This window comes from Megascapheus bottae, chromosome 1, assembly GCF_031878675.1.
Source record: "Megascapheus bottae isolate mThoBot1 chromosome 1, mThoBot2.hap1, whole genome shotgun sequence".
In the NCBI taxonomy this organism is placed as follows: domain Eukaryota; kingdom Metazoa; phylum Chordata; class Mammalia; order Rodentia; family Geomyidae; genus Megascapheus; species Megascapheus bottae.
Genome location: NC_143509.1, coordinates 66,611,963 through 66,621,851, shown reverse-complemented (window position 1 = coordinate 66,621,851; position 9,889 = coordinate 66,611,963). Strand labels below are relative to the sequence as shown.

The 9,889-nt window shown below is 38.1% G+C and overlaps 1 long non-coding RNA gene across 1 annotated transcript; it reads right to left on the bottom strand.

Annotated features, from left to right (window-relative positions):
• Nucleotides 1-1,934: 1,934 nt before the first annotated feature.
• LOC150069367 (uncharacterized) lies at nt 1,935-8,434 on the bottom strand. Its single transcript, XR_016535425.1, has 3 exons — nt 8,271-8,434; nt 7,752-7,800; nt 1,935-2,321 (listed from the first exon to the last, which is right to left on the bottom strand). It is a non-coding gene; the product is annotated as an uncharacterized LOC150069367 (long non-coding RNA).
• Between the last annotated feature and the right edge of the window lie 1,455 nt (nt 8,435-9,889).

Below are 9,889 nucleotides of genomic sequence, written 5' to 3'. Positions count from 1 at the left end.
GCCTTTGAAAAATATAGAAGTTTCAGAAATTTATGAGGCTACGAGAAAGCCTAGAGCCCTGTGCTCTTAATCCCCTTCCAGAATTAATGATTCTTTGCAAGCTTTGTATTGCATAGGTGAATGAATGGAACCCAAGTCAGCCATCCTCTCAGCAAGCCCCTGACCTCAAGCTGTCTATAATTTCATTTCCTTCCAAGGATGACCTTTCAAGCTCTTCACTCCATTTAACACATGCAATCTCACCTATATAATGTATTCACTTTTTGAGTCTTGTGAAAAATGTGTCCTACTCCTGGCATGCTGAGATAACTAAATAATATTTCCTGTAAAAAGACAACTTTTCCTAAGCTCACTGATTTATCTCAATCAGCATCTACTAACATGTAGGCATCTCTCTCTGTTTAGCTCTGTGCTGGGTACAGTGGGAGACACTATTAAATCCCACAACTTATTCTAACTGGGTTTATGATCAAAATGGGAAAGACAAGACTAAACATGCATTGAACAACAAGGAAGCAATTTGAGACAATATATATAATTAAGTGCTGAATGTAATACTACTGACTGCGCATACACCATTCTTCACTAATTACCAATTGCTTGAAGGAATTAATACTTAACTTTGGGGGATTTCAATCACTATTTCTCTATAAGCATTAATTCTTGTAACCAGCAATTCAATTCATTTCAAAGAGTTACAAACATAGCCTGGTTTAACAAATTATCCTCATTGTTCTCAGAATGTTTTTTCTCTCATTAAGCAATTAATTTAAATTCTGATTGTTCTGACCTCCAAGGCCTTTTGGGGGGGTGATTGCTCCTCAGACATAATTTAATTTTTCAAATGGATATTTGGCAGGTGCAGGATTCAGAGCCCATAGGGCAAACTGCTTTCTATCTAGTAGGAGGAAGCAAGAAAACCCTTGGCTCCTGAGCAAGTTAGCCTTTCTCTTGGATGAGAAAATAGTTGCTTTTCTTTTTCCTTATCCCTACTTTCCATTCTTCCCCTTCCTTTTCTTTTACTCTCCCTGCTTTTCCTCTCCATTTCCCTGCTTTGGCTTTTGTTTCAATATAACCAGTAGTATCTCCTGTTCTCCTAAACCTGTGACCTCAGAAAGATGTCTCTTGAGCTCCATCTCTTTTGAGTTTGATGCTGGGCATGAAACTGAGAGCCTTAGATATAACACACATGAGGACTCAGGGTGTTGCAGCTTTCCTTGCCAGTATTGTGGGTAACCGGCCCAGGATGGCCCAGGATGAATTATTTGGCCACAGAGAGCAGGCTCCTACAACAGAAATCTGTAATAGGATTCCTCTCTCTCTCTCTCTCTCTCTCTCTCTCTCTCTCTCTCTCTCTCTCTCTCTCTCTCTCTCTCTCTCTCTCTCTCTCTCTCTCTCTCTCTCCCCCTCCCTCCCTCCCTCTCTCCCTCCCTCCCTCCATTAGTTATATTGGTTGTAAAAGAAGGATTTGTTGTGATCTTTCCATATGTGAATAGAAGATCCCCTAACCCAATTTACTCCATCTATTACTGCTATTTCTCATTATTCCTCCCCACTTCCTGAAACAATTACAATAGGTTTTGTTTTACTTATGTACATGCTTATAAAGTAGTTAACCCTATTCATCACCCCATACCCTCTCCATTCACCATTTCTTGTCTCATATTATTCATTTGACATTGGCACCTGTTAAACATTTCTGTCATTCATCTACTGGAATTTAATTCTATAAAAGGGTTTTACTGTGGTATTTTACATGTGCATATATTATGCCTTACTCAGCTTAATCTTCTCTATTGCTCTCAAATGTGCTCCCTAGACAAAGAAGGATGTCTATGATGTTCAACTTCATGGATGTTCAGCTTGAGGCAAAACGAGGCATCTGGCCAATAAGTACACATTGCTGTAGTCAAACCTGGCTTTTTCCCCTTTAAATGCCATTACATTTTTCTTCCCTCAGTGCAGTGTAAAGGTTATTGGAACAAAAGTAAAAGTTCACTTAAAAAAATTTTTTTTGCCAGTCCTGGGCTTGAGCTCAGGGCCTGAGCACTGTCCTTGGACCTTCTCAAGGCTAGAGCTCTACCACTTGAGCCTCAGCACCACTTCCAGTTTTTTTCTATGTATGTGGTATGGAGGAATAGACCCAGGTCTTCGTGCATGCTAGGCGAGCACTTTACCACTAGGCCAAACTCCCAGCCTGTTAGTTCAGTTTTTGAGCTTCAGTTTCCTCCTCTGTAAGAAAGCAATTGCCACATAATAAGATGTTGTGGAATGTCAGGTGATAACACAGAGTGCGCTGCACAACTTCTACTCTTCAAGTCCTGTTGGGTGAAGCAGGGGAATCATCTTATTATTTCATACAGATTGCATTACAGAGTTCAATTCATAGTTATGTAAAACACACACCAAAAATTCTGAATATTAATGTGTAACTGTAAAACATTTTGAACAGAGCTGATTACATTGTTTTGTGTTATGAGAGTAAATTTTTCTTCCCGGTCATTAGAACCTGGAAGAGAACACAGTACTGGAGAGGCTGAGAGAGAAGAGGCTCTAGAACCACTCACAAGGAAACGTTAGTCCCCCACCATTCAACTCTTTTTTCCTTTAAATTATATTGTAAAGGTGTTACACAGAGGAATTGCAATTATATAAGTGAGGTAATGGGTACATTTTCTTTTGAACATGTCACCCCATCCCTCATTCTCTCCCAGATTTTCCTCCCCCAAACTCCCCCTCAAATTGTATAGTTCATTTCCAAGGGAGCATCTATTGGGTTTCACTGATGAATTGGTTCACTCTTTATCCCACCATTTCTGTGCTTTCCCTTCCCCTCCCCCAAATCAGATAAACTTATATATAAGACAGAGGGAACAGAAATCCAATATAGTGACAGAAAGGAGTGAACCAAAGGAGGGGGAGAACTCCAAACTGAGCCATAGAAAACCTCTTGCTTCCATTGGAATCAACCCAGATGCCCCTCAGTGGATATGTGGGTCAAGAAAATGTGCTCTATGTCAACCATAGAATTCTATGCTTCCATCAGAAAAAATCAACACTACCCCATTCGTAAAGGAATGGAAGGACTTGGAAAGAATTGTACTGAGCAAAATGAACCAGAACCAAAGAAAGATAGGCTGCATGATTTCTCTCATTTGTAATAATTAGAATATGCCTATAAATATACAAGGAAACCTAATGGATAGTACAAAAAATAATTATACCTGAACACGATTAAATAGTAGTCTAAACATGCACATGGTGAGACCAAAGAAGGATATTCTTAGGAGAGGATCCCAAAGTCTCAATACCTATGTGTATATAATCATATAGAATGACACTTATCAAAATCAACTTTTTGCTCTCTCCCTTACTCCATGATTGTGTTTCCCTTTCTCCTTTCCTTGGTCTTTTACCAGCTTGCACATTTGTTTACATGACTGTCAAGAGCCAGACAATCCAAGTGGGACAATACTGTAAGTGTCTAAGATGGCCAAGCACCATCTCAGTCCTCCTTCCAAACTCAAAAGCATGGTACACATTCTGAATTACATGCTCTGTGATCTGACTAGAGAGCAGACACCAAAGGTCTTCTCAATAAATCACTGAAAATCTGATATTAGCAATCAAAATAAGACAAAAATTAAAGTACCATTTTTTCATATATTTTTATTGTAATTAATAGAGGGGTGCTAGATAGATGGTGCATTAATTCCCATACATTGATACCCTTTCACATGTCTTGGTCCCCATTTCCCTCCCCCCCCACTCCTACCCCTCATCTTGTTTTCTCCCATTCCCTATCCAATTTCAAATAATCAAATACAAATATATCCGATATGTTAGGTAACAAAGTGAGATACTGTAACAATATGAGATAACCAAGGGACAGCAAAAGAGATGAGAGATAACATAGTACCTTAAGAACAACAATCATTCATTATATGGCTTATGTTTCTATATCCTAGAGATCCTTTCATTTAGCGTCCTACTATATGGCCTTTTGTATCAAGGTTTTGCTCTATTGCAAATCTCTGCTAGAAGAGCCCAAGGTTTCTACTGATTATGACAAATGAGGGAAACCATTGAGCCTAAGTTCCTTTGAGTCTGGCTTACTTCACTTAATATGATTTTTTCTAAGTCTTTCCATTTCCTAACAAATGGGGCAATGTCATTCTTTCTGACAGCAGCATAGAATTCCATTGTGTACAAATACATCTTGTTGATCCACTCATCAACTGAGGAACATCTAGGTTGATTCCATATCTTTGCTATGGTAAATAGTGCTGCAATGAACATTGTTGTGCTGGTGAATTTGGTATGTCTTTGTTTCTGGATGATTGGGTAAATGCCAAGTACCATTTTTAAAAGTGTTTTTATAGGAAACTGTGCTCTCTGAGCACTGACAAAACTCCAAGCTAGGGAGTTTTGACTTGAGGAAGGTAAATTATTTGGTAAATACCCAGTTAAATATCAGGTAAGGATTAGAACTGTAGTGTGATGCCAGCAAAGGCAAAAATACTGAGACCTCATCTCAATTATTGGCATGGTGGTTCTTGCCTGTCATCTCATCTATGGGAAGGCTATAAGTAGGAGGCTTGTGATGTTTGAATGGTCCCATCTGAAACATATCTACAGCAAACCAGGTTTGGGGAGCATCTACCTAGCAAGCTCTAAGCCTGATTCTAGTCCCCCTGTTCAAAATACAGAGGGCTTGCTCATTTCCATATGTCAAATAGAGAGACTTGGGAAAGAACAGACAAAGATTTATTGCATGTCAGACTGGAGAAGACATTTCAGTCCATTTTCAGTTGCCTTTAGGGCCACAAGCTTTGGTTTCAGGACAAACAAAGAGAACTGGGGACAGGAGGTAGAAAGACACATAGTTAAGATATTGCCAAGTCATAGGTATGGTCTTGAGCCAATTGACTTAAGCATCAAGGAAAGCAGTGTGCTGTGTGCCTAATATGGGCTAAGCATTTGCTATCTATGAAGCATTATCCAAAGTATTTTTTTTTTACAAATCCCCTCATCAGTCCGATTAGTATGTTCTTATCTAAACCTATCACTACAGAATGGGCTGAAAAACATGTTTCATTGATATCAGAAAAAAGTATAGTTTTAAAGACAGGCAGGACAAATCTGAAAATACTTTACATTGATTTTGAAAGGGATTGAAAGTGATCATCTGTTATAAACAGAGAAGTTAATGTACAGTTTTACAAATCTATGATCCATACATTTAAACTTACAATGCTGTCCTTAAATACAATGAGTTCTGTAGTTATAAGGATATATAGAATTATATTTAAACTGTTGGAAGTCTTAGGATATTTTATTAGTGTTGCATCAGATTCTTGTAATCATAAACCAGAAATACTTTTTCAACAGACAAAGCCAGAATTCAGTTTAATCATTGGTGGGTGGGTGACAAGGGTGCTGGCCAGTTCTCACAACAGGTATGTGGCCTTCAAATACCTCACTGCCTTTTGCTTATCATGCAAGTTAATTATTAGCAAGCTCTACCTCTCCAGAGAAGGCCAAAAGTCACCTGCCTTCCAAGAAATTCCTTGGGAAAAATAAAGTCACTGAAAATAGTTTATGTTTGTGAAGTACTACACTTTCTGTCTGGTGAATGTAATGTAACCCTTCTATTAATTACAATAAAAATATATGAAAAAAGAAAATGATAGTTTATTTTAAGCAAAATTCTTAATTCTATGTAACAATACAGAGAGTGTGGATATCATATACTGTGTCACAGCAAAGTAACTGGGAAATAGGAGAAGGGAGTGAGAAATGGGAAGAATAAATTACCTAGTATCCAGAGAAATTTTAGAGACTGGATTATTTATAAAGCCAAATGATAAGCGTTCCAGTGATGTATATTAAAGCATTGTTGAAGAACTAATCTAATAAGAATGGCTGCTCTCTCACCATGACCAGCGTCTTAAAAGCCACTCAGTCAATGTCAAGAGGAGAAATGCCCATAAAAGATTTGTATGCTTTGGAGCTTTTACTTTGTGGGATCTCTTTCATGAGCATAACTGTTCTGGGGCATGGACAGAGGACAGAGTCCACATACATATTGGTATGGAGAGTGAAGAAAGAGAAAGGAAGGAGACAATACAATAATGAGTTTCAAAGAAAAGCTATCAGTTACCAGAATGGCTTTCCTTTTATGCAACCAGGGGGAAATCAGGATCTTATTTGCATGTGATTTTGGAAATAGAAACTTTTCAAAAAGGCAATTGTCAACTTTAACCTTAACTTTACTTCCAAACCTAAAAATTTTACTCTATCTTAAACCTAACACTAATCTTAACCCTAACTGGAACCCTAACCCCACTTCTAACCTGACCTCAGGCATAGACCTACTTAATTACCTAGCACTAATCCCTAAACCCATGCCTTACTCTAATACTAATAAACTCCTAAAAGTAACAGTCTTGATAAGAATAATTCTAACTCAATTCCTCACCATAATCCTACTCTACTGCTAATCCTACTTTCAAACCTGTCTCCAAAACGAAAAGTACTACATTTTTCCTCACTAACACTCAGCCCAATTTATACATTAACCCCAGAATTGCCAGAATAACGTGGTACCTATGTGTATGTCACAAACTTCTTATTAAAAAATGAAATGCTTATTTCAAATTGACAACTTTATGATAACTTCGCATTATCTCCTTTTTTGCAACAGTAATTGCATGTGAATTTGACTTTATAGGTACAATGACACTCTAATTTCCTTCCTGAATAATAGATCAAAGCAAATCAGAAAGTAATTAGGTGATAGATCAAAGGACCATTTATCTAAATGATGGGGTACATAGAACATAAAGAACCAGGAAACTCTTGACTACTATAGCTTTTGAATTCAAAAGGAAAAACAAAACAGAATGGCCATTTATCAGTTGGGTGGAAACCGACTGCATCTACTCTTTTCTCTTAGAAATTGGTTCCATTTCTTCTAAATACCAAACTTTCTAATCTGAAAATCCATTTCCCTTCATTGCATATATTTCTCTGGAGGCTGCATATTCATTTTCTGGATATTAGATACCCTATTTACCACAGCCTGTGGCTGAAAGGAATTTGCAGTGCAGGGCTATTCCCCCTCCCCTTTCAACACAGAGTTTTACAGTGAAAATTACTGGAAAAGAAAGTGAGTGACAGATCCCTGTTGGGGATCCAAGGGATTACTGCATATTTAGATTTAATGTTACTGATATTTAACATATGAAATGTACAGTCTGTTATCATCACAGGTGGCTTCTCGAGGGCAGAAAAGCATTCAGCTTCAGGAGGACAGAGTTTAATATTAGGTAGAGAATGGTTAACAACAGGCTGAAGGCCCAAAGAAAACACATTTAGAAAGTCAACCAGTGGGAATTAGATTTTAATGAAAAGAATAATGAAAAGCCCTCCGCAGGGAGAACAAATTTGACAAGGTAATTTAAACATATATGCAGTCCTTAATATTTCAAAAGTGTTGTGTGTCCTTTTTTTATTTTAAATAATGAAATTTAATCTAATTTGTGAATTTGGTCCTGAGTGTAGGATGGGCTACAAGAGTGTCTTAGCAAACAAGATTACTTTGCCAGCTGTGTTTAAAAGAGAGTTTTTGGAGTCTGAATTGGATGTGGGCCTAGAGAGGATCTATTTGAGGAAGACAACGATGAAACGGATATTCTGAAGCCATGGAGCTAGCAAGTATAGAGGCAGCCATACTGATAGAGACTAACCTGACATTACAGTGAATCCTTGTTCCAATTCAATTCTATTGTCAGGGTGCTGAAAAAAAAGGGTTACAGTTACACATATAAAGTGGTGAGCACATTTCTTGTCAAACACTGTTACCCCTCCCACTCAGGCCCTGTCAGTAACTTTGTATTCTCCATCCATCATCCCTAATATAAATTGCTAGCAAATATTATCCTTGCTAGCTTATAGACAAGAAAGGGGTGATGTAGCTCATCAAAGATCACACAGAAAAGAATGCATATTCTATGTATATTATGATCTAGGACTTGACCTTAGCCACCCCTCACCCCCACTTGCCTAGGGAAGACAAAATACTCTAGACCTTCTGTAAGACATTCCAGCTAAAATATAGCAGGCTGCTGCAGATATTTCTAAAGATTGCAGATATTTTCTGGGAAGCCTGGCTTGTTTCATTTGCTATAATTCAGAACTATCTCCCACTTTTTATCTTTTCCAATTTAGTCCCCAACCCCTCTAGATCATATAGATCCGATTTCTACTTGATCTTTATGTAAGATGACTCTCATTTCTCTCTTCCTTCAGGTCCAGTTCCTGAGATCCACTGAGGCCAGGACACTAGAAGCAGAACCCTGAGAGGCAGATCAAAGGGAAATCAAGTCTATCCAATTCCAAATCAGGTAGGTTGCTGGTGCTGCTGCTGCTTGCGTACCTGTGCAAGAGATAAGGGAAAAGAGAGAATTGGGACAAATCAGGAGGCCGATTGACTCAGGTGTCAATATCAATTATGCTATCAGAGCCTTGGCTCAGAACTAGAATGTAACTCTGAAGTGTGCTCTTGATTAGGGAAGAAAGTACAGCATTTGAAAAGTTTCTTGACAATCAATTGTTAAGAAAATGAATCACTAAAGAATTAGAGAAGAAAAACAAAAAAAGAATTAGGGAAGAATGCTACCATGAGTTGCTGTGGGAACCCAAAGATACAATCTTAGGAAACAGCTTGGCTGGGAGAGAAAGCAGTGCTTAGATACCTGAGGGCCCTGTAATGGTTCCAATATTGTTTGATACAAGAGTTCTCTCTTTTGCCTGAAGTTTAGCTTTCTGCAGTTTCAAGTAGTTACAAATTCAAAATAATAATGAAAATTTCAGAAACACAATTCATGAGTTTTAAATTACATGCTGAGTGTTGAGATGAAATCTTGCATAGCTCTACTCTCTGCCTTCTGGGACACAAATTATCTTTTTCTTCAGTATAGTGACCCCCTCTTCACTATATACCACCTGACCTATTTAGAAGATACCTCAGATTAGCAGTTCACTTATCCCTGTGTCAGAACTTGCACTTAATCCTGATTCTAATAATGAGACCAAAGTGCACACCTCTATTAAAGTGCATTGAATTAATGGCTCTTTTTTTAAAATAGTATTAGTTGCTGTTATTGCTCTCTTCCTATGTCTAAACATATTAAACTGTATCGAAGATACATAAGTACATTGTATAATGTAGGCTAATTCCAAGCACCAACTTGGGGCCTTAGAATGTACCTTCCTTGGATAGAGAAAGAAACATATGTTGCACTTAGTTAGCTTAGTACAGTGGCTCAAACTTCTGATACTACTCTTCAGATACAAGGACAGCTAGGACGAAGTGAGTTCAGCCTCGTGTCCAGAAAGTCAGGTGTGGTGGAACATTCCCGAATTCCAACTATGCAGAAGGCTGCAAACACAATGATGTGGTCTAGGCCAGCCTGGGGGAGGGTGGAGGGCTGTGTGTTGGGGTGGGGGAAGTGGTAAGGGAAACTCAAAACCATACCAGAAAATTAACTAAAAGAGTAAAAAGCCTGGGAATATGGCTCAAGTCTGAAAAGCAAAAGGCCCCGAGTTCAAACTTCAGAATCACAAACAAATAAACAAAAGATTATTTAATGTGGTAGGAAGGAAGAAACTTCACAGTTTAGTAGAGATAGAAGACTGAAAGCCTAACCTACCAGGTATTCTGCTTTAGGTAAATGGAATCATTCCAGCAGCACAAAAGTTATCCCATGGATTCAGTGCTTTGGGATTTTTATAAAAGTGAAAGTAGTTAAAATTCCACTTGTACCAACTATCAGAGCAGAAATTAAATCAAATTCCTCTGAAATCTCTTCTGGGAAGTGGACTG